This window comes from Ochlerotatus camptorhynchus, unplaced genomic scaffold (assembly GCF_037179485.1).
Source record: "Ochlerotatus camptorhynchus isolate MF236.1 unplaced genomic scaffold, CSIRO-AGI_Acam_v1.1 ptg000102l, whole genome shotgun sequence".
Lineage (NCBI taxonomy): Eukaryota > Metazoa > Arthropoda > Insecta > Diptera > Culicidae > Ochlerotatus > Ochlerotatus camptorhynchus.
The window spans coordinates 3,640,032-3,665,715 of record NW_027040592.1 but is presented as its reverse complement, the minus strand read 5'-3'; the positions used below and the strand labels follow the sequence as shown (position 1 = coordinate 3,665,715).

The 25,684-nt window shown below is 40.3% G+C and overlaps 1 protein-coding gene across 1 annotated transcript in view; it reads left to right on the top strand.

The window, feature by feature from the left end:
- CycD (cyclin D) overlaps positions 1-25,684 on the top strand; it is a 208,121-nt gene that overhangs the window by 140,843 nt on the left and 41,594 nt on the right. The window lies entirely within an intron of this gene.

Genomic DNA, 25,684 nt, shown 5'->3' with positions numbered 1-25,684 from the left:
GAAATTCTCTAAAGAAGAGACTCGCAACCTGCAGAGAGATTTAACATGTGAACCTCGTACTTTGGAGAGGTGCTGCGAGCTTTAGAGAGTTTCGACAAACTTCTGCTCCTATTCAGGTGACTTTAGAGGAGTTCAAAGTACTTTGAAGGAGTTCGTTTCGCAAACTTCGGACGACTTCGTAGAGCTCAAGGGGTGGTCAGAAAACGTCTAGGTCGTGGAAGTTTCAAGATGTTTTAGGACTTTTGATGAAACGACAATTGACAATCGTCAAACAAAATCCCTTTTGTCCATATTGGATAGGCTTTTAGAAACACTTAGATGTTACATTAGAAAATAAAGCTAAAAAAAACGATATAGTACTTAGAAAAGACGGCCTTTTGAAACTGTCATTTGATCTGTCCAAGACCAGGCCAATTGCGCAATATGCGGCGCAATGATGATTCTGAAGAAACTGGAACTGGACCTTTAAACAACACTCTATATTCCTGAGAACCGTGGGAAAGGAAGAAATTTTAGTCCTACAGTACCAAATTTATTTAGATTTTTTGTAGTGGCAGTTCACCAAGGTCAAGTCCATAGAAATGTCCAAAATGGTTATTTAAATACCATAAATTGACTGAAAAACACCAAAAAGGCAGTTCCACGCCAAATGACGAATCGGAAAAACTAGACCTTTTTCGATTTGCATAATTGTTCGTTATGGGCGTTTGTGCTAAAATTCGACCATTTTGGATCTTCAAAAAAATTTCAAAACAGCGTCTGTGAAATTTTTCAAAAAATTATAACACAGAAAAATAATGTCATTCTGGGAAAAATATTCAAGATTTTTTGTTTAATAATTTCATGTAAAAATTCAAAATTTAGAAAAACCCAAATTAATCAAAATGTCCTTTTCCGATTTCAACATGGAAATCCACGGTTATGGCTTGGTAGTGTCCCTCCAACGCTCGGTCGATGTCCTCCACGGAGTCAAGCGGCGGGTTGTCGATGATGTGCCTGTCTACCACGCGTCCAAACTGGGCCCAGTTTACGCGATGGTAGTCCTTGCGCAGGCTTGGAGCAGGGGCTACGTTGTAGCCCAGTTCAGCCACCACCGGTTGGTGGTCGGAGCTGAGTTCGTTCAAGGCTACCGGCTTGGACAAGCCGGTATTTGTAAGAAACAGGTCTAGCGTCGATGGGTTGCCCGCCGGTGAGATGAATGTTGACTCGTCCGAGAACCAAACGGAGTACAGCCCATGCTGCGAATGGTCGAACAGCAGACGACCGTTCTGGTTCTGCTGGTAGTTCCGCCAGGCTTCCTCCAACTACAAAGCGGGAATCGGTACGGGTGATGGTGGACAGGTCCTTCTTGAATTTAGCCGCTAGTCCACTGCTGGCGGCACTCTGTCGAGGGCAGTAGACGACGATGAACTAGACGTATCCAGGCGATGACTCCACCTCGACACCAAGGACCTTAATGATAGAGGTGCGGATATGGGACAGACTTTGGTATTTTAACCTTTTCTTGACGACGACCTCCCTGGAGCTGGTGCGATCAAGCCGATTAGAAGACTCACGGTTAGAACTCTCGGTTAGAAGACCCACGTCCTTGCTGTGTTTGCGGAGGAAGTCGGCAAGCTCAATCAGTTTAGCTCTTACAAAGCAAGCATTCCAGGTGATGATAGCTAGCGGTTTAGACACCATACTGGATGATGAACTTACCGAGGACATGGATCTGCGGCACCGGGCTTATCGCGGCACTTACCGGTCATGTTGACGAAGATTTCCATCAGTTCATCTGCTGAGAACAGATCGGGGTTGTTGTTTAGCGCGGGTGGTTGTCTCCAGAATCCATGTAGTGGATCTTTGTCCAGCAGAATCAGCGGAAGCTTCTTGAGGGGGGGGGGGGGGGGGGGTTTGGGGTTTGCACCCGCGAATTTGCTTGCCTTTTCTGGGTAGCACGAAGAGGCGGATAATTATTGCTTGCCACCTGTTTTCGGATGCGTTTGAAGTCCTCGCGTTTGGAGCACTGTCTGTCGGAACCTTGATGTACACCACCACAGTTGGCGCATTTTAACGCCACGGCTCCATCCGCAGGGCAGTTGGAAGTGGCGTGTTCTTGAGCGCAGTTGCTGCAGCGTGGCTTGATGATGCAGTTGCGGGTACCGTGTCCAAAATTGAGGCACCTCTGGCACTGCGTTACGTCACGATGGCCACCACGGTATGGCTCCCACCGTACCATGATGGAGTAGATCGATCGGATGGCTTGCAGCGCATTGAGCGTCACCGTCCCTTTCTGGAAGTGCACCAGGAAAAGACAATCTGGGTACGTCTTCACGTTTTCGTCTCTCCTTGTCATTCGGGAGACAGCGATTGGGGCTAGCTTGTACCGGTCCTTGATTTCAGCTTCGACCATCTTGTGGTCGAAGTTTGGTAGACCCATGATGACTACCTTGAAGGGCTTCTCACCAGGGATGTCATGCTGCAACGCCCAGCGATGAGAGATTGCCAATCAGCGTGTTGAGCGGCACTTTCTTCACCACCAATGGAGGAAGCTTCATTTTTGCTGCACTCGGGCTGGCAGCAGTTTCGTTGTAGACGGCGTCACCGAAATCACCAATGACGCTGACGTTCGTCGCGGTGGCATCGTCCCGTCCACTCGCACCATCGGACTGGCCCTGATTTTTCTACCTCTTCTTAGACCGCTTCACCGTGGCTGAGGTGGTATTCCCAACATCGGTGGGAAGAGTAGCGTACGTATTCGAAATAGGTACACTCAAGCTACCCTCACCGCTGTTCTTCTTCTCCGTTTTCGCTCGGAGCCTGCTCCGGGGTGCGCTGTCTTTCCATCACACGAAGCGACCGACACTACTGACGACGCGATTAAACTGCGAATGTTTGGAACAAACTAGAAACGAACAACTCGACAGAGCGAGCGAAAACCGAACTGTTCTGCTTGACGATCAAGCAGAGAATGCAGTCAAGTTTTCTACGTTTCGCTTGCCAGCAAATAGCATTTGGATTTTCATTCTATGCCCCTTCTTTTTCTGTATTTAGCTGATGTAGGTGAATGAATAGAAATTTCCTTGTTTGGACAATTTGCCAAATGTTTGCTTAAGGGAAAGTTCTAATTTAAAAAAAAAACGATTTTTTTTTCTGTTATTGCATTTTTTGAAAGGTATCAGTGTCAACTATATTGTGTTGAAAGGGTCTTTCGATGCACGCACGTAAATTTTCTACAGGCCATTGTTCGAAGCGGCGTCCCGGCACTAATATTCGATCGAAACTGTTGCCAAAACTTTAAATCGGAACATGATTTTTCAAAACTGCGTACAATCTGATTTGAAAACGGCTCATTTTAACGACTTCTACCTTTGACCATTAGAAAGAAACACTTTTTCATAGGAGGAACGACCTACAAATTCTTTGAATTCACTATTTTTTCTGAAGCCAAAAAGTTTGAGATGGCACCATTTCGTCAAATTTGAAGTTATTTACCCGTTCTTAGGTTATTCCTCCAATAAATTTAGTTCACTTTAAAGCTTAATTAATCGTGTTGTGTTTCAGATCGATCCTAAGGTACTAGGCTGTACCAGTTTGCCGATTCCAGGCGTACACTACCTTTTTACGGCTTGTAAAAATTTGGAAATAAAGACGAAGTTCTATGCTTTTTGAGTTTCAAAACCGCCTCCTTCTATGTTTTTTCATTGGCCCACAAAAAAAAATGCCAAACTTTGCTTACTTTTTGGCTATTTGAATGAGAACCTTCCGCTTAAGATTGAATTGGTTAATAGCACCGTCGATACCAAATCAACCCAACATTCGTTATCGGGATTTAAACCGAGGATAATATCAGTTGGTGCTTACCGCCTATAAGACCATTCAAGTATTAGTATTCCAAAAAACAATGCATATGCAATTTGTGCCCGATTACTTCACCCCGGTAATCCAGTTAATTGAGTTCTGCACTCTCGAGGCTATAAATTATACGGTAACATGAAAGTAACACTGACGCAAAAATGTAGCTGAAATAAAGACAGACCTCAAAATGTTTGTTTATACGTTTACCTAATAAAAAAAATCTGTATATCTGTATATACAGTTTCTTGGTTTAAAAACTGCTTAAAAATCTGTATAAATACAGATTATTCTGTATTTTTGGCATCCCTGGTCCAACGTGTAACGTGGAACGATTATGCGGCTTCGGCTTGTGTTGTTAGGGATCAACTTTCTGATGGCACCTTGTGGTCAAAGAAAATGTATGACAAATCTGAATTTTTCCATATTTCTTAATTTTTAGCTATTTAAATATTTAACGTTTATAATGTTTGACACACCACACAAATTTTGCAAAACTGCCGAATCGATCGACATACAATTCATCAAAATCCATTGATTATTGGCCAAGTTATTAGCATTTAAAGTCTAACCAACTTTCGTTGCATTTCCCTAGATTGGCACCCTTCCCGAAAGGCGTAGTCCCACGTCAATAAAAAAGAAACCTCATGACATATGCAAACTTTTGGAAGACCTGGAAATTGACGCAAATCGTAGAGAAAGATCTTTTGTTTATAAACTTTCTGTTAAAACGTTTTTTTCATGTAATTAATAACAATGTTTGAGTCATTTCAAATCATCGTTTCCGTGTTACAACTTTGCCTGGAATTTTCACCCGCATCTTCAAATCAAACAAATTTGCACGACTTTTAATTTTCGGCTTTTATTTAAACACTGCAAACCACCAAACGATTGAAAGTAAAGCAAATTCGCAGAACCGCCATCGGCAGAGGCTCATTTAATTAGCGTTTTACGATCATGTTCCACCGATACCGATGTCAGCAGAGACAGAAGTGGAAAAAAAACACACACACAGAGCAAACTCGTTGTTTTCATTAATCTCAATTTGGTTCGGCACTTTATGGCCCACCATAAAAAGCAATTATTGTTTACAGAATTGGATGGTAGTTTTCTTCTTCTTCTTCTTCCTCTTCGGTTTGCTGTAGAACTAGGACCAAAAGTGCTGCAACCAAAGGTCAGAATCTCACGGTCCATTCATGCACTGGAAACCAAAACAAAAAAGGAGTATTTTCTAAGGTTATGTCAAATATTCCGCCGGCTTCCCAAATTACACACACTTCTCTCGCTGTGTACAGAAGTACTTAGCCGTTTTTTTTGCGCATTCCTGACCTGACCACGATCCTTTTGTCAGTGATGGATCATCAACGAGAGGAGCCGTATCGGACGTAATTTTTTTTTTTTCGAGAGGGGTAGATATTTCATGTTCACTTGTTTGAAACGCGCGTAAGATTATGATGCTCTGAATGTGCGCGAGCTTTCATGATGATTGCCCTCTGCGTTTATGCGGTTTCTTGGGCTGGTTGTTGGTCACGACATAACCCGAGGTTCTGCAAGGGGTCACGGGAACGCAGGGAGCCGTCCCGCCGCAATTCCCGGAATCTGATTATTTTCATTCATAAATTTCGGAGTGTGTGAGGTTCGGTGTTTGGGGCCGTGCTCTTTCTTTCCAAGGTTTGCTTGGTTTTTCTGTTTTTGTATTGCTTTATGCGCGTCTGCTTTCCCCCTATCGTGTGTCTGCAGGATCTTCGACGAGCCTGAGAAAGTGTGTTGGTCTGGGGGTAGAGCGAGCTATTTCTTCGCTCGATGATGATTGGTGGTGGCTCCAGGGGGGGAGACCGACTCTGGTTGTGAATTCTTGTGCGTTTTTGGTCAAGATTAAAGGACCTCGATGCCGGGCTGTGATTTGATGGGGGGTAGATAAAGGGAGTGAGAAATCGAGTTGCCGGAGGAATTGCAGGAGTTCGGCTTCGGAAAAGAGGCAGAACAAGATCTAGAACTGAACAGAGTGCGGCAGATCATTGCACAGATACGAGGCAAATGATTTGCATTGGAAATGACACTCGAATTGAGCAGTTTCACCAAAATGTTCAACTCGATTAACCGACAAATTGAAGCTTTCAGTTACCTATTCAACTGATATAAAACGATTGCAATGCAAATGGACAACTTGCGATTTTTCCCCAAAATTTTGCATTGGAAACTAAGTCAACAGTTGCAATACAATTTAAATACAATTCTCATTAAAAAAATATTCACAAATCAATTGCTACATTTTCGAAAACTTTCTGTCCCTCAAGCCCTCGGAGAGCCAAGAAATCCAATCCTTCTCAATGCAAACAGAAGAAGCGAAGAAAAAAAACAAATAACCCTGTTTACTTAAAACATTTTGCGTGTGTCACTCCCCCCCCCCCCCGCCGTCCGTCGTCAGTCGTGACAAATTCGACGATTATTAATCAAACGAGATTAAGTTACCCCGCCATTCGAGTTTTGCAATCCTTTTGTGCTTGCTCGCGTCCATCGCCCGGAGCTGACTGACTGACTGACTACCGGTGTGGTCCCTCAAGGATCGACCACAGACAAATGGAGGTAGCACTCCTTGCTTGCTTTTTCCTCTTCTTCTTAATCGCCATTTTCCCACGTTCCACAAGATGATGTGCGGAATGGCGACGGAAAGTTAGACAAAGTGTTGAATTCCATATCCCTCTCTCTCTCACCTCACCGTACGATGCTGCGAACCAGCGAGCCTAGTATCAACAAAGGGTTGGCCAATTTCAAGGTCCCTCCCCCCCCCTCCCTCATTCGCTAAAAGGCGTCAAAGCGTCCGTATGTCCGGGGCCGTTGCCGCCAAAGTCGTTGGTACCGATTGCAGAAAGAGCGTCGAGTAAACAGAAATTCTCGGCCGCATCCTGCCAGCGCTGATCTTGCAAGATGACAAACTTCTTCATCTTCGACGAGATGCGCGTGTGACGTTTGGTAAACAAATATTGTTTTTTTAAATTTCTGTGTCGCAATCCCACTCGCAGCCGCCAGTGAAACGACTTATTTTGTCCAGCCACAGCGGCGCGATTCGAGGAACTTGGACAACCATAGCAAAAGCTCACTGAGCAAGCTAATAATTGCTAAATTAAATAAACACAACAAAATAATTAAAATCAATACAATGTCGGGTCGGTCTCGGGTGGTGGTGTCCTGCTCTCGGACGGACCGGGGAAACCTGTGTCGCCAGGCGGATGGGGAGTTTTCGTTTGTAATCTGATTTGTTTTGTTTTTTTTTCCTGAACGGTCCATTGATAACTGATGCCGGTGCCTTTCAATGAAAGGATCCGAGCGCCAGGGATGATGTTTTAGCAGATTGAAGGGTTTCCGAATTCCCTTAAGAAACTTTTCCCTAGGTTGATTTGCATTGGAAACGAGACTTCGATTGATTGACATTTAAGAAACGAATCGGAAAAAAGTGCACTTATGAATATCATGGACACTTGAAAATTGACAAAACTTGTCGGTGGCATCGGTGGTGTAGTGGTAAGCGTGATTGCCTCTCACCCCAAAAGGCCTGGGTTCAATCCCAGTCGCCACCGCCGGGATTTTCTGAGGCATAAAATCTCTGATCACGGAAACAAACTGTTGGTCTTGCAATGCCGGGGAAAATATTAAGTATTTTTTCCCCGGAAGTACTATACTGTTCTTAATAGCTTTATCTCAGACGTCATTTCGATCAGAAGTGACGTTTTAGTGCTACAATTTATTGAAAAATGTCAAAGACGCCATTTTAAAAACAAATAACAACATCCTAAATGGCCGAATTTTTGCGAAATGATTCATGCAAATCGGAGAAGGTCGAGTCTTAAATTTTATTTTTTTTATCCTTCTGGCCTGGTCAACACTCATTTGAATATTGCACCACCTTGAAAAGTTTAGCATCACTGCAAGAACATGTGTCAAAGTGTTTGGACTTACTTCGGAAAGATCATTCCAGAAAGTACAGAATAACTTATGAAAAGTACGAAATCTCTTAAGAAAGTACTGAATTGCTTCAGAAAAGTTTGGACTCAACTCGGAAAGTACTGAATCACTTTAGAAATGTTCGAAGCCACTTTGGAAGGTACTGATTCACTTCGGAAAAGTTTGGAATGACCTCAGAATTTACTGAAAAACTTCAGAAAATTTTGGATTAACTTCGGAAAGTGCTGACTCATTCTGGAAAAGATTGAAATCACTTCCGGAAGTACTGAAGCACTTCAAAAGGAACTGAATCATTTTGGAGAAGTTTGGAATCTCTTCACAAAGTACTGAATAACTTCAGGAATGTTCGAAATTACTTCGGAAGTACTGAATCGCCTCAGAAAAGTTCATAATCAATTCATAAAGTACTGAATCACTTCAGAACAGTGTGGACTCACTTTGGAAAGTACTGAAAAACTTATTGAACATCCAAAATGGGCGAATTTTTACGAAAATGTGAATGATTTATGCAAATCGGAGAAGGTCGAGTCTTAAATTTAAATTTGAACAACCATCACTGCAAGAAAATGTGTCAAAGTCTTTGGAATTACTTCAGAAAGATCATTCCAGAAAGTACAGAATAACTTATTAAAAGTTCGAGATCACTTAAGAAAGTAGTGAATTACTTCAGAAAAGTTTGGACTCACTTCGGAAAGTACTGAATCACTTAAGAAATGTTCGAAGCCACTTTGGAAAGTACAGATTCACTCCGGAGAAGTTTTGGAATTACCTCAGAATTTACTGAATCACTTCAGAAAAGTTTAGAGCCACTTTGGAAAGTAATGAAAAACTTCAGAAAATTTTAGATTTGCTTCGGGAAGTACTGAATCATTCCGGAAAAGCTTGAAATCACTTCCGGAAGTACTGGAAGCACTTCGATAAGAACAGAATCATTTTGGAGAAGTTTGGAATCACCTCACAAAGTACTGAATAACTTCAGGAATGCTCGAAATCACTTCGGAAGTACTGAATCGCTTCAGGAAAGTTCATAATCAATTCAGAAAGTACTGAATCACTTCAGAACAGTGTGGACTCACTTTGGAAAGTACTGAATCATTTCGGAATGTACTGTATCACTTTAGAAATGTTCGGAATCACTTCTGAACGTACTGAATCGATTCATAAAAATTAAACCATTTCAGAAAGTACTGAAGCACCTTAGAAATGTTCGGAGTCACTTTGGAAGGTACAGATTCACTTCGGAAAAGTTTGGAATTACTTGAGAATTTACTGGATCACTTTGGAAAGTACTGAAAACCCTTCAGAAAATTTTGGATTAAGTTTGAAAAGTTTAAAATCCCTTCCGCAAGTCTGAAGCACTTCAAAAAGAACTGAATCATTTTGGAAAAGTTTGGAATCACTTCACAAAGTACTGAATAACTTCAGAAAAGGTCGGAATCACTTCTGAAAAACGCGAAATCATTGCGGAAAGTTTATAATCATTTCCGCAAGAACTGAATCACTTCAAAATAATTTAATAGAGCAATGTTCCGAAGCACTGAATTGCTTCAGAAAAGATTATAATCACTTCGGAAAATACTGAATCACTTCAGAAAAGTTTGGACTCACTTCGAAAAGTGCTGAATCACTTCAGACATGGTTTCGATCATTTCCGAAAGTACTGAATCACTTCGGAAAATTAGGAATCACTTCTGAACGTACTGAATCGATTCAGAAATTTTTTGATTCATTCTCTGCATTACTGAATCACTTAAGGAATATTCGAAGTCACGTCGGAAAGTACTGATTCACTTCGGAAATTTTTGAAATTCCTTCAGAATTTACTGAATTACTTGGGAAAAGTTTGAAATTCCTTCCGCAAGTACTGAAGCACTTCGAAAAGAACTGAATCATTTTGGAAAAGTTTGAAATCACTTCACAAAGTACTGAATGACTTCAGAAAAGGTCGGAATCACTCCTGAAAAACACGGAATTATTTTGGAAAGTACTGAATCATTACTGAAAGTTTGAAATCACTTCCGCCAAAACGAAAAGAATTGAACAGAGGAATGTTCGGAAGCACTGAATGGTTTCGATCACTTCCGAAAGTACTGAATCACTTCGGAAAATTAGGAATCACGTTTGAACGTACTGAATCGATTCAGAAAAGTTTGGATTCACTGCAGAGAGTACTGAATCACGTAAGAAATGTTCGGAGTCACTTCGGAAATGTTTGGAATTTATTAAGAATTTACTGTATCACTTCCGAAGAGTTTGGTGTTACTTTGGAAAGTACTGAATCACTTCAGAAAAGTTTGCACTCACTTCGGAAATTGCTGAATCACTTCAGAAATGGTTTCGATCACTTCTGAAAGTACTGAACCACTTCGGAATGTTCGGAATCACTTTTGAACGTACTGACTCGATTCAGAAATGTTTTGATTCACTCTCTGCAGTACTGAATCACTTAAGAAATGTTCTGAGTCACTTCGGAAAGTACTGATTCACTTCGGAAATGTTTGAAATTCCTTACTGAATTTACTGAATCACTTGCGAGGAGTTTGGAGTCACTTTGGAAAGCACTGAAAAACTTCAGAAAATTTTGGATTCACTTTGGAAAATACAGAATCATTCCGGAAAAGTTTGAAATCCCTTCCGCAAGTACAGAAGCACTTCGAAAAGAATTGAATCATTTTAGGAAAACTTTGGAATCACTTCACAAAGTACTGAATAACTTCAGAAAAGGTCGGAATCACTCTTAAAAAACACGGAATTATTTTCGAAAGTACTGAATCATTGTTGAAAGTTTGAAATCACTTCCCCCAAAACGGAAACACTTCGAAAATAATTGAATCACTTCAAAAATGTTCAAAATGACTTCGAAAGTACTGAATCGCTTCAGAAAAGTTCCTAATCACTCCGGAAAATATTGAATTACATCTGAAAAGTTTGGATTCACTTTGGAAAGTGCTGAATCACTTCAGAAATGGTTTCAATCACTTCGTCAAGTACTGAATCACTTCGGAATGTATTGTATCACTTTAGAAATGTTTGGAATCACTTCTGAACGTACTGAATCGATTCAGAATAATTTGAAATCACTGCAGAACTGAATCACGTTAGAAATGTTCGGAGTCACTTCGGAAGGTACTGATTCACTTCAGAAAAGCTTTGAATTACTTCAGAACCTACTGAATCACTTCAGAAGACTTTAGAACCACTTTGAAAAGTATTGGAAAACTACAGAAAATTTTGGATTAACTTCAGAAAGTACTGAATCATTCCGGAAATGTTTGAAAACCCTTTCGCAAGTCTGAATCAGTTCGAAAAGAACTGAATCATTTTAGAAAAACTTTGGCATCATTTCACAAAGTACTGAATAACGTCAGAAATGGTCAAAATCACTTCTGAAAAACGCAGAATCTCTTCAAAAAGTACATAATCATCCAGAAACAGTTTGAAATCACTTCCGCAAGTACTGAATCACTTCGGAAGTAATTGAATCAATGTTTGAAATCACTTTGGAAGTACTGAATTGCTTCATGGATTTACCTGAAACTTTGTGTAATTGTTTGTTATGAGCAATGGTTTACATTTTTACTGAAATTTTGCCATTTTGAACATTGTAAAATTTTCAAAATGGCGTCCTTGAATTTTTCCAAATATGTTTGCTTGGATACAGCATTTCAGCATTTAAAAAATGGAGAACCAAAATATCTGAATATGTCATTTCTCGATTTAAAAAAAAGCTTATAAAAAAATGCAAATTTAAGTTCAATACCAACGGCACACTGATCGAAATGACGTCTGAGACAAAGTAGCAGAGGATAATATTGTCTTTCAGAGCAAAATATACAAACAAAAACTTAAGTATCAAATCCAACAAAATGTTGAAAACCTAAATATTTTAAAATGTTCTTGTTAAACTTTTCAAATAAAAAAAAAAAGCTCATGAAAAATGCAAAATTTTGAAATCTTTAAAATTATGAACACTTAGAAATCAACAAAAATTGTAAAACAAAAACTTTTTGTCAAAATTTGAACTTATTTTTTTACTTAAAATTACTTAAATTTTTGGTTGTATATTTTTCCCAGAAAGTTATTATTATTCTCTACAGCTTTGTCTCATACGTCATTCCGATCAGTAGTGCCGTTTTCGTGCAATAAATATTTGAAAAATTTCAAAACCGCCATTTTGAAAAGTATTACAATTTCCAAAATGGCCGAATTTTAGCAAACATGTGAATCATTGCCCATAACAAACAGTTATGCAAATCGAAGAAGGTCGAGTTTTTTCCATTCGTCATTTGTCGTGGAGCAGACAGCAGCAGTATAACGAAACAGGCGAGAAACTGAAAGAATATGAAAAAGGTTCTCACCGACTCAATGGTGTATGATCTAAAATCAGCGAGTGAGTCGTTTTTGGCTCAGTTTCCATCGACTTGGACTGACGTTATCTGCTAAAATATCTGTTCTGAATATGGGGATCGTGAACCCTCATTATATGAAAAGCACATGCAAAGAAATTAAGCATTGAGAACCGATTAATAAAATTTAGTGATTATCTCTATCTCAATAAGAGTATCATAATTGTGTTTAACGTTGGGATTGATTTGGTCTATCTAGCTACGCGTTCTGTTGTTTCCGGAAGACTAGTGTAAAACTGGACGAACAATATTGCCTCGTAAGGTTACACACAAAATTCAAACAGAAAAAAAATGTTGCAGTGCAGTACATTAAGAACGGTTCCGAGTTTACGGGATGTGACCAGATTCACCTGTTGGTCCATGGAATGATGTCTATGTACTTCTGGATGATAAAAAATCATAAATTTTGAGCCGTCGGACGGTACCACTATATGAGGTTTTGGAAGGGTCCTTTTTGGGGCACTGTCGGAACCGGTTCCGTGTATCCAGATGTGGCCAGATCCACCTGTTGGTCCATGGAATGATGTCTATGTACTTCTGGATGATGAAAAAAATACGAATTTTGAGTCGTCGAACGGTACCAATACAAGAAGTTTTGGAAATGTCCTTCTTGGGGCCCTGCCAGAATCGGTTCTGGGTATCGGGATATGGCCAGATGAACCTGTTTTTTCGTAACATGATGTCTATTTACTTCTGAACGATGAAAAATCATAAATTTTCGAGCCGTCGGGTGGTTCCAATACATGCGGTTTTGGAAGTGTCCTTTTTGGGCGCCAGGTAACTTAAATGACCAAATTGGAGAAATCTTGGTCAGGGTGTCACTTTAGGGATCTTTGTCTTTCATTTGAGGCCAATAGATAAAGAATCGGTTCAAAATTGGGAGCGAGTTCAGTCGGGGTCTTTTTTGACCCGCTAAAACACAATGTGTCACTCTTGTTGTACCTCTTTTTAAAGGTTATTTTGAAAGGAAAATAACCCGTTTCCAAAAGTCAAATGTTGGAAAAACTTTACGGAGCCGAGTCAGAGCAAATATTAAAAAAAAATAGGGTTAACTACCCCATTTCCGGCCTATTAAACACAACCCGCACTTAGTCTTTCTTAATCTAGCGCAGTTTAGCACCAAACGGAATGTTATTATTACTGATGGCTTCCAAATTTATTTGCCTTTCCGTACGTACCGTAAGATTTGATAAAGAGAAACCAATCGTTGAGATATTGTCAAAAGTCTAACACTGCTTCTTGACGCCAAACTCGGCCTACGGATTCTAAACTCGGCCTAATGCATTGAAACGCCATTGAAACGTCAATGAATTCACTTCGGCCTATCGGATGAAGATAAAAATTGATTCGGTCGGAGCGCTTCTTTTGTTTTTGGGAATAATGGGTGCAAACCTTCATATCACGCGTTCTCATTGACTTCGTTCCGTAGCTTATTAACTAAAGTATCGTACCAAACGCATAATTGACTTGTTTACTTTGAAATCATGGATTTATTTGAAGTTTTCTGCTCGATAGGCCCAAAATAGGCGATTAGGCCGAAGTAGTTCCCTACCCTATATTCATATTCTTCTTTTTCCTCGCAGCTGGGCGACTTGAATTTTGCTTCTATTTCCCGTGCAAGCCCGTTCCCAAAACAAGAAATTCAAACGTGCTCCAACGCCCACCACTTGGACTCCTCTTCGTCCTCTTTGTCGTGTTCATTTCCACTTGTATCAGCAACTCAACTGTTTCTATCGTTGTTGTCAAGCTGTGCACCTCTAGGCACTACACCGTCGTACTTACTGTTTGCTACTACTCTTCTTCTTTATCCCGTTACTGCTTTTATGGCCGCTTTTGGGCCTTCCGCGTGCGCCTCCATCTTGCATAAAAAACACATGTTTTTATTACCGTCACGAAATGCAGCGAGGTGGGGATTTATCTTTTATATCGGTGTCGATACTTTTCGGACAACTTCTGACCATTTCTGGTTTTTCATACCAATGAAATTCCCTAAGAATCGGAGATTCGTAGGCCAAAAAGAACAGCCTGCCGGTTAGCTAGAAGTACTTTTCCCAAGTGGCAGTTTTGGTTTTATGCGGTAGAATGCCTTTAAACCTCGATAAAACCTTCAATGTTGCTTAGGTTTTTCAAAATCTTCGCGAACCGGACGAAACAACACCACGGTTCGTACTTTGGGCAGGCCTGATTGATATTGTAAAAACACCAAATAAGCTTTGGAAATGCCAAAATAGTTTGCAGCGGAACCAAGAATTACTGCTTTGCAGAGTGACTTCATTAAAAGGATCGGAATTTGAACCAATATTAATGGAATTCAAATATGAACTCAATGTACGCACAGCATTTGGAAATAATTGGGAGATTGCTCATTTTCCTATAACTCATCAATCATAGGAAAGGTTTCCTTTCCAATACAACATAAGTGAATTGTGACAATTACTTTCACTAGCTCTATTTTGCCATAATAGTTTGTTTTCTACAAGATAAGTAAGCAAAACGATTAGAACAAATTCAACGGTATCGTTTCCAATGCAAAAATATCGATTGCTTTCGTTAAAGTTTCGCTTTCAAATCAGCTTGCGATCAGTCTCGATTAAAAGAAAGGAACATCAAATCGCAGTAAAATCAACGCCAACAGCAGCCACCCAAATGCAAGTCTTCGACCTCGCGCGGCAAAATTCCACAATCAGAGGCCGCATAAAATTGCAATATTATAAAATGACGCTCGTTTTGGGACGAACGAGCTGCCGGCCAACCGACAGCCGCATCCTTTCCTTTCAAGCTCTTTGGGCAAATCCTGCGGATTCTGCGCAGAGCAGCAGCAGCAGGCAAAAGCCGTCATAACAATTGCAATAAATTCCTAACTGGTTGCCGGAATTTTAATTAAGCTAATTAGTGCGAGCCTTCGCCACTAGTTGCTGTTCGAAAATAAAGTCATCACCCTCGCACAGCGCGGGGACAATTTTCTCTCCCTGGTTCAAGGTTGGGTCCTCGCGTTGTTGTCCGAGTGAAGAAGCGAGCAACATTCGGCAAACAGGGAAGGATGTCTTCGTTTTGTTTTTCAACAATCTAGCTACGCCGTAATAAAATACAGGAAACACTAAATAAATTATGTAGATTGAAGTGCGAAACCCCATTTGTCCATTTCGATGTAGCCCGTGGTTGAAACGATCGAGCGCGAACGATCGCAAAGTGATCATCCCGTGGCCTACCTACTAAGCTAGAGACGCACACGCAGAAATTGAAACATTCAAATCATCTTCTGGAATCCTGGAGCGGAGGGGAGGGGGTGGTGTAGGGATCTTCGAATTGCGATAAGGCGAACGGACCACTTGTGACTACATGGTTTTCTGTCTAATCGCTGGGGCAATTCAAGTGGTGGTGGTCCATCGAGTTGTTGTCAGAGGAAACCATTTTCGACCAAATATGGGTGCGGAGGGAAGTCGGAGCTATTTTGCGGTGTGTGTTTTTTTTCTGCTGACTGTCATGGGGTGTCAGAAATATGGCCTTATTCAAAGATCAAGATATAGCTCTCCGCCGTCAAAAAGGACGTGAATGGGATAAACGGCTGATTTTGTGTTTTTAATTTTTGTTTCGGTCATACACTTGTATCCGCCATATTCAAGATCTTCGCAGGAAGCTACGCACCGCGTTTGGAATTTTTCGTTGAAAGGCTGTCGGTGCCATCATTACCGAGCTCGTAAACATTGGGTAATTATTGTAATATTGATGATGGGTCGGAAGGACATCAAAACCTGCTGTGCTGTTCAGCGAAAAGCCAACGAAACCGACGAGAAAAAAAATCAGTTATTGAAGGCAGCAGCAGCGACATGAATATCATTACGCCGAACCAACGAGCGCAACCATTATTCATCGTCATCGTCAGGAAAGCGGGAATATGAAAATTTGAAAATAATAACGAATATAACGCACGACCAGTTTATCTCTGGCATTTTTTACTTTTTTTTTTATTTTCGTGTTGAGGTGGTCCTCTTCATCCCGAAACGACCAACGACGGACTCGGCTCGATTGGCTTCTAGCAGCAGCAGCAGCAGTAATTTTCGGCGCCGGTGCAAATTGGTTCGGCTGCCTTCCCTGATCCTTCAATTTCGCTTTTTTTCGCCCCGATTCTCGAACTGTGGAAAGCATTTCGATTGATACTAAACGATATTGCCCCGATGCGATCAGAAAAGAGCGTGTGAACAAGCGTGGCTAGGAAGGGGTTGACCGAATTTTTCACTTTCGATTAAAAGGTTACTTGCACAAATCGAAATCAAGGAGAAATAGCTTCCGATCTCATAAATATTGATCAAGTGGACCGGACAAACGGAGAATGGCCAGGTGGCTGTCCTTTAGTCATTAAGAAAAATGCTCATTATTATGGATGTTTCTCGGGGCATTAATGAGCGTTCCGGACCCTTGAACGGTTAAGCTCGATTGTCCCTTTTGTCGGTGGTTATTTGTCGATGAAATAGTAAGAAACCTTGCACGATGGACGATGTGGTTCGTTTTCAGTATAAAATATCGTAATTCAAGAACTTGTAAAATACTTTTTTTTTGCATTGGAAACGAGCCATCATACCGAAGCTTAATTATCATATCAAACAAGGTTACTTAACTGAATTAAATCACTGAAACTGAAATATACCACCTATGGTGAGATCTAATAACATTGCAAGCTTTATAGAGGTTTTATAGAATTCTACAAGCCTAAATCAAGGTGTACAGGAATCTCAGACGAGGGTGACGCGCGCTTGGCATAGATGGCCCACAGCGACTCACGAAGAGATGCTAAATCCGATTAGTAGCACACCACCACACACGGAGATGGAATAAGCACCGTTCGGCGAGACCGGATGGAGTTCGATTTTGAAATCTGTGTTAGGGAAAGCGTTTTCTGCAGGCTATCAGTTATAATTTTGATCACCATTGCAACAGTTGGACATTTGTGTAATTGTCAAAATTGATAAATTTCCAATCGATTGGCTTGTTTAGAATTAAAATCCATCGGCTATTGACAAAGTTATAAGTGGTTAAAAACTGACCACTTTTCGTAACGCGGTCGATTTTGGTTGCGAACCAAATCAGCTGAAATTTTCTCATAGGTATTTAAGGTTTGAATCATCGATCCCGTTCTACTAGCCGGAATCAGCTTCCATATCTGCAAAACTAGCTTCTTCCTCTGCTGAGTGAAATCACTGAAAATCCCATCATTAGAGGTTAGAATTCATGAATATTCAAATTTCCTACCAAATCATTAAACGTTTAGAAAAGGTTCTGCCCCTGCAGATTTATTGCCCAATTCCGTCGGCTCAACCACGAAGTCTATCACGGTCTAATCTCCTAGAGCTGGGCTGCCAATTTGCATATTCAATCCAGCATTGAACAGATGCGACTCTCGCTTTCATCTCGTTCGGTTGGACACTTCCGAAGCGCGCTCCGCGGGAGATCACCATCGGAGTCTCGCACAGAGGAAACGTCTCGGTGGGAACGGATCGCACTAAATTCCCATACATAAATTTTGCGTCGCTTCTCGCACGGATTGTATAATTAATTGGGACGACGACGGCCGAGTTAGTCTTTTTCCCCCAATGCGTAGATCACGCAGTTCCTCTCAGAAAACTTTCAATTTCAAATGGCACAGATTGGTTTGAGAATAATAATACGAAGAAGAAGGCACTCACCTAGACCAAGAGCATTTCGACGAGACGAGCTTTAGGGTTTCCGCCTTCCACTTGCCGCCACATTTCGGCTGCTCAGGAATAAAGGTCGTGTCTAGCGCTCGCGGTTCCCTTTGAAAGAACTGCGCACGCGTGTTTCGTAATTACATATATGCTCTGAAAAGGGGCCCCCAAAACGATCGAAAATTAATTTAGCGGAATGTGAGTTCTCTTCTTCTTTCTTTGTCTATCCAAGCAAATAAAAAAAAAATGCTTCTCATGATTGTAATTGCTGCTGGAACCCAATGCTGGATGATTCAATTTTAGGCTTTTGGAATGGTGATGAAAATGGTGTTTTTTTTTTAGTTGAAAAGGGGCAAATTGAAAATTGGCTCATAATTGCCAGTTTGTAAATTAATCTGTTAGCGGAGGATGTTTTCACCTTATTTGGTGCTAAACGTGTGAAACAAGTTGTTCGAAAATTGATTTTTAATGGTATCCATTAGGTAATAGCTTTGAAAAAAAAAATCCGTCATGATTTGGATTCGAACCGGGGAAAGTGGCGCGGCACCGCGCCGCTAACCTTTGAACCACAAAGTGTCTGTTTGCAAATGCGCTAAAAGTAGCTTTCAGCGTACAATTTTCACCAACAAATGAAAAAAAAACGGGCTCCCAAAACTTGAACCATAAATCAAACCGAAAACGGGACCCATTTTTTAAAAAACTTTTCCCAGCCTCCGACTAGGATTTCACCTGTGCTGCCGCCGCCATATTTGAACTGCCATCGCAATTACGAGTGCAAATGAGCGACGACGGCTGCCGATGGGAGAATTCGGAGGAAGCCCTTTAAAGGTCGACCGACTTTGTAGCGGTATAGACTGCTTGTGCTGATCGATCGATTCGAAATTTGTGTCAAAATTAATTAATTACTGATTTCGATACGCCATGTACCCCCTGCGACCGCATCTGAGGCCACATTCCGCGGTTGGTTTCGGTTCACTTCCTGAAACGCGTCATCTTCGCAGTAATTAATGCAGAGTTGGCAACGTTTGCCCTGCCCGGTTCCCGATTTAGAAGTTGGTAATATTAATTTTCATTTGGCGATAATAATCTCGGACTTGTTTCGTCGCGGTTGCAATGGTTCATTCGCATAACTCCGTCGTCCGTTGTCGTTGTCCTTTGCGGAGAGGACTTTTTAAAGGGACAAATGTGGCGTGGAACTTCATTACCGATGAATCGTTTAAATGTGCAAATGCATTCCTTCGAGATCGGGCTCGCAGGTTTGCGCCAATCAGGTTTGCACCAATGATAGCCGGTTTGCATTTTAGGGCATTCGATCAGGCAGTCGATGACGAGCGCTGACAACGATCCCTCTCCCTTTCCGATGATTTGCATTGGAAAAGAACCCTTGTCGAGCTGCGTTGTTGCCATCTTTAAAAAAAAAAAATCCCCAACGCCGGGGATTAGAACCTTGACCCCCTAGCCGCGACTTGCACCGACTTCTCCCCGGAACCACCCGAGCATCAATCACAAAAATACGCCATAAAATAGCCCGAATGAAGACATTAATCAACTGCAGGGAGAAAATTCGCATCATAAATTTCCGAAATGGCGACAAAATTACCACCGATCCGAGCGCTTCAGCAATTCGTCGTTACTTGAACTCGACAAAATACGGAACGATTGCTGGTCGAAAGCAATATGAAGCAATAAAAATCATTAACCAGAGCCCGCGAGTGTCGCATCGTCGTCGTCGTCGTCGTCGGTTGGCGTCAATAAATTTTGGGCGCAGGAGCCATCGCGCAGGATTTTTCCCATCCCTGCTGCAGATTTCAGCGAGATCCACGAAGATCGATAAACAGACGGAATCGAGGAATAATAATAAAGCTCAGAAAATGGAGTTTTTTTTTCTTTCTCGGACGGTAATGAATATGAATCTCGGCTGGTTGCGGCAGCGGATTGCCTCCAAGGAAGCATAGAAGGAAGAGGCGTAGAAGGATCGGCGGACACGAAATCCTTGTTTGCCGGCCGTCCGTCCATTCAAAACATTTATCAACATCTCTTTGGAGTTATCCGAAAAATTTAATAACTGCGATGTGCGCTTTGCCCACTCTGGCTTCTTTGCCGGGCTGCCACACATCGGGGATCGGAGGGTATTGGATTTAACGATGATTAAAGGGAGGAATTCCGAGAAGAGACTGATAACGTATTCGGGTGATGTTGGATGTTGTGGGTGTTTTGGCATGGGGAAAAAAAAAATATAAACGGCTTCGAGTTCGATTCGAAGGAATTTGCGACTAACTTTTTTAAATTAAGTGTCCAGAAGAAGTTCCAAACGGAGAGCCGAAACGTAATTCATGCGTAGTAGGCACTGCTTTCGAGCGCAATAAATATACATAGGTACGCTTACACTATCTGTTTTGATTTTTTTTGACGTAGGACTACGTTTGTGATTTCTACATGGGGGTACCGTTTGTGAAAACCGAAAATGGAACATGTAACAAAATTATGAAAGATTTTGAAAGTTAATAACTCATCTGTCCCTGGACCAATTTGAATAATTGTATCATCAATCGATCAGAAATATTTCTACGCATCTGCTAAATTTAAGACTTTATCATTCTTAAAATGTCACTAATGAAAATTGCACGAATGTGCAATTGTTGCTATGATTATTATAACTATCACCGATTGCCTGTGAAAAGCGACTTCCCTAACATAGATTTCAAAGTTGAATTCCATCCGGTCTCACCAAACGGTGTTTATTCAATCACTGCGTGGTGAGTGGTGGTGTTCTCCAGTACACAACGAAAGGCTCCCCCCGCAAGCAGCTAGCTATCAAGGTTGGCCTCAAGCGCTGATCGGATCCAGTTCCAATCACCGCGTGTGGTGGTGTTTGGTCGTCGGCATCAGCAGCAGTGCTTTCTACGCGTGGCGTTGGACATTGTTCTCCAGTAGACAAAGAAAGGCTGCCCACATGGGCATCCATAGAAGGAGGAAGAATTGCTATTGATCGGAATCAGTAGCTCTACGTGAGTCCTTGTGGGCCATCTATGTCAAGTGCGTCATACTTAAGGGTTTAAACAGAGAGAACACCACTCAAATTCCTATTCCTACACAAAACACAAGCTCCTGCTGCAGTTAACAAATAAGATTCATTATACACTGGAGTCGCTTTTTACGCGGTTTTTTTTTACACGGTTTTTTTTTTACGCGGTTTTTGTTTACGCGGATTTCGGAATTTACGCGGTTTTTTTTTACGCGGATTCCGGAATTTACGCGGTTTTTTTTACGCGGATTTTGGTTTTTTTTACGCGGATTTTTAGAATTTACGCGGTATATCGCTTTTTACGCGGTTTTTTCTTACACGGTCTTTTTTTACTCGGTTTTTTTTACGCGGATTTCGGAATTTACGCGGTTTTTTTTACGCGGATTCCGGAATTTACGCGGTTTTTTTTACGCGGTTTTTTTTTACGCGGGACGTATCACCCGCGTAAAAAGCGACTCCAGTGTATAAGACCACGTAGTCCAACGTCAGCATTGCGTACAACACCATAAGGCTGTCCCTTGTAGTTTTTGTTTTTTTCTAAAATCACACGGATTTGAACCGCTAAAGAACGCTTGATTTGAGTTTTGATGGCATCCAGTAGCAAGGTAAACCGGGAGATCGAAGAGTGCTGTGTTTGTAGATGGAAGCAAAACATTTTTCTCCCGTCAAATTTTCAGATTTTTCTTTTAACAGTAAAGTGATATTGGTGACGAACGGATACTTGAATTTCCTGAATCGAGTTCCACAGTGTGCGGGTTGTGTCGGACGGCCAAGAGGTGTTTTAAGACTACACTCGGGACATTCCGTGCAAGCTCTACCACAAACTGGATTACCCCGTGAAGCGAACGGTCCACAATTGCGACTTCTCCTCCAACACATCAGGCCAGCTTGTTGGGTTCAGTTGGCCAGATTTGGTGAGTTCGTTCCATTTTGTCCTTTATAATATTTTCATACCTAATTTCCGAGTACTAGTACTAGTGATACTACAAACATTTCCAACTCATTAAATACGCGTCAATTAAGCAATACAGCTTGATTGAAAGTTCCAGTACATTCTTAATGATTCCCACATTGAAATGTATGGAAGCGGGGCTTACCGTATACGAAAATTGCTTCTGGATGCTTGCTTTCTTGAAATGGGCTTTTGAAGTTGCGATAGAGCTGTCACCTTCTAACTCCTGGATTTCAGCTTTTTGCAATTATTCATATAATAGATGGTTGCAGGAGGATTCACACACACACGTCCAGTAGCAAGGTAAACCGACTTACTAGCAGATATCACTATTCAATATTGTTCTGTGTATGATTTGACTGATTTTTATTTTCCAGTATCATTGGCCGGTCTGAGAGCCTACTAAGATTTTTTTAGAGCTTCAGAGAGGCATGGAGAACAGAGAACACAACTACAAAACTTCACAAAATTTTACAAAAATTAAAAGAAATTTGCAGAAATTCTGAAAAATTTCCAAGAGAGATAAATTTTCAAATAAATTGTCTAATATGGTTAAAATTGGAAAAGTATTTATTTCAGCAAATTTGTAGAGTTATTTCTCATCGATTGGTGTATTTGGATTTCTGTATTATCTATAAATGACAAAGTTATAAGCGTTCAAAACCTAACACCTTTTCGTGATGGTAGAAATGTTAGATTCTAGATTTACACGCTGTAGACGTAAAAAAACCCTTTCTGTCAAAGAAGCCAATAGTCTTTCATAACTACTACACAGGCCTGGTAGCGATCAATGCTGTCAAAAATAGTGATTTTAGTGACCATGTTGAAGAAATAAGCTACCAAATAGTGACCTATAGTTTGTAAAAAAGAGACTAAAAAGTGACCTAGGGGTAGACAATTAGTCGTTCTGATGGCATACAAAATGAATGTTTGATATTTTAGACTTATTCAATTAGAAATACCTGAAAAACCGGGAATTCTCAGGGAATTTTATTTTTCCTGAAAATACCTGAATCTCTCAGGGAATCTTATCATTAGTCAGGAAATTTAATAATTTTCTTACTAAGAATGCATTTTAAAATGAAAACATTTAATATTCCTAGTTATTTTCATTCACACATTGAATTTTATAGATCCAGAATGGATTAATTTTCAGTAACAAATTTTTTTTTAATTCAGATGCTTCTATGATTTTTTTTTTGTTCTAGAATATGCATATATCCCACAAATTAAATAAATTTATAAATGAAAAGTTATAATACTTCAAGAAATTTTCAAGAATCTGGAGTCACATTGCACCATAGTTTCTAAGGACTTCATGCCACGGGAGTTCTGGGAAAAATCCATTAGAAAAACATCAACTGCAATCTGCTTTCATGGTAGTTCTGAGAAATTTTAGACTTCATGTGAAGCCTAAGCCTATGATAGGAAACTCCAAGTGAATTTTCATGAGAAATCTCCGTTGAATATGGAATTTACTATTCTGAGGTCTTCAGAACTACTTGAAAGTTTCCAAAATATTCCTGAGGTTAATGAAACTGCCTTGAAGTTCTTTTGTAGTTTGAGAAACTAGCCGGATGCTCGCAATACTTCTCATCATTTTTTTAACTTCTCTAAACTTTTTCGGACTTCCTAAAGTTTCCACAATTTTCCTAACGATCGTGAATCTTCTCTAAAGTGTTAAAAATATACTGGATTTCTCGAAACTTTTTTAAAATTTATGTAACTTACCTGCTCGGAGGATATCTGTTGAAATTTCTTGAAGTTTTTTTTGTTTAGAGCTTTATTAGCGAGATCAATATCTTTCTTGAAGTTCTCGAAACTTCTCTTAAGTGTTTGCAGTTCTCATGAAGCTAGTTGTACTACCCTTAATTTAATTGAACTGTTCTAAAAATGTTTAAGCTTGCGTGAACTTCTGGACTTATGTGAAAACCTCAATAATTTTCTTAACAAGTTCTCTGAAAATCTGGGAACTTCTTGAAATTCCCTTTGTTTTTGGAGCTTTACTAAACTTATTTGAGATGCTCCCGAAATGTCCATAAAAGTTCCTGAAGTTCTCCGATTTTCCCTTAAGTTCCATAGACTTTTATGAAGTTCTCGAAATGTTTCTGAAGATCTCTGTACTTCTGTGAAGTTTTGGAAGGTATTCTAAAATTTCAGGAACTTCTTCAAGCTTCCACAGCGAAATAGTTAATATAGTTCTATGATTTTCACTGAAGCTCTCTAGGTTTGTCTGAAGTTCAAATTATCGAAACTAATTCATAACTTCTTCAATAGTCTAGAGTTTTCCGATGTTTTTAAAACTGCCCAAAATGTTTCTCAATTTCCTTAAAATTCTCTAGACTGTCCTGAATATCTTAGTATTTTTTTTTAAAAAGAACCCACCATTTCACTGGAATTGATTTAATTGCCTTTAAGTTCTCTACAATTTTCCTTAAGTTTTATAAAGTATATAAACGCTCATGGAACTTTGCCTTAAATCAATATCATTGCTTACTAAAAGTTCTCACCTTTTTTTTTTTAATTAATGGAACTTCGTTGATATTCTCTATTTTTTTTTAGATCTTGACATTTTCATGATATAACACCCTTAAAATACTCAATACTGAGCAAACCGAAGTGTCTGGAAATTTCGGTTTCTGCAATTTCCTAGAAATTTTTTGAACTGCCCTTTAATTCTCTGATCTGTCTTGATGTTCTCGGAGCTTCCCTAAAACTCTCAACTCTAATGAAGATCTTGATTCCGCTTTAAAATAAATGGAATTCTCGTAAACACCTTTAAACTTCCCTGAAGTTCTCTGGATTTCTGTGAAGTTCCTGAAGTTTTCATAAATTTTCTGAAGGTCTCTGTACCAGAGTTGCGACCTCTCACAATCACGATCGCCAAACAGCTGATGGTAGTAATGCTTTGTACATTCCTATTAATGTGCTCGTCGAAGCTCTCTCCATGACCATCCATCAAGTTGACGAAAGAAGTAAAAAGCAACTGGTGAATGTCATCTTCTGTTGTGATCCATCACCGATCTGGTCATTTCCGACAATCACGACACTCATCTGTGCTCGTTTTGAAGCAGTTGCTGCTTTGCTTGCTTATTTGAGTGTGGTGGTGAGTGAGCCCAACAGCTTCCGTTTCATGTTGCCTGCTTTGTTTGTAACTCACACAGTCGCGCCTGTCGAGACGAACTTGGAATGCGTAGGATTCGCTTTTTCTCATCATCGTACTGCAGAATTCTTCACTGTTTTCGTTGTTCTTTTCATCATCAGCAGCGAGTGTAACGTTTTGCTTGTGAGCAGCGACCATTACTGGTGATTGTTGTTTGCCATGGCTCTAACTCTCACTGGGTGACAAAACGATCTGTCAGCAATAGTCGGTTGATGCGAAGACGTGACGTGACGTGACGTCACGTGAATGTCATGATATTTTGCATCACTGCTCTGTACTGAATCTTTCGGAACATCTTATGGGTTCTCAGCATATCATGGAACTATCCTGAATTTGTCTAAACTCACGCCTGAAGATTTTTAAATCAATTCAATAATCTGGGCTAAAGTTTCGGGGACTACCCCTTAAGATCTCTGGAATTCCCCAAAGATCTCTGGATCTAGCTTTTCTGAGATCAATGGAACTTCTGTAATGTTTCCAAATTTTTGTTAGTACGAATAGTCAAGACGTTTAAAATGTTGTGATCTTAGACTTACTAAAATGAAGTAAGTGTTCATCTTGAACATTTAATTGATTTTCTATTTAAAAATGATTGTTATGCCTTAAAAACGTTTGCGGTAAAAACATATTTTTAACGCATTTTATAAATAGCATTCT